A 348-nucleotide genomic window follows, 5' to 3' on the forward strand; every position below is an offset into this window, starting at 1 on the left:
GTACTTCGGTACTAAGTCGGTACTAAAAAAATGAAAACGTTACGGAACCAGGTTTTTTTAAGTACCGGTGGTACCGAGTACCCGGTCAACCCGGTTCTTGATGGGTTACTCGAAAGGTGCGCAGATGCACTCTCTTCATAAAAGCACTGAGACGTGGCGACATCAAAAGAAGGAAACACACCAAACTAACAAAACACTTTAAAGACACCCACATCAAATGAAAGAGTTCAAGCAGATACGTTTCATTTTATTTTTTTATATTTAGATCTTCAGTGTTTCCCATCCATTGATTTATTTGTGGCGGCCCACCACAATATCAAAATTGATCGCCACAAATAGATTTTCCAA

Source organism: Sinocyclocheilus grahami, unplaced genomic scaffold (genome assembly GCF_001515645.1).
Source record: "Sinocyclocheilus grahami isolate Dianchi unplaced genomic scaffold, SAMN03320097.WGS_v1.1 scaffold515.1, whole genome shotgun sequence".
NCBI classification, from domain to species: Eukaryota; Metazoa; Chordata; class Actinopteri; order Cypriniformes; family Cyprinidae; genus Sinocyclocheilus; species Sinocyclocheilus grahami.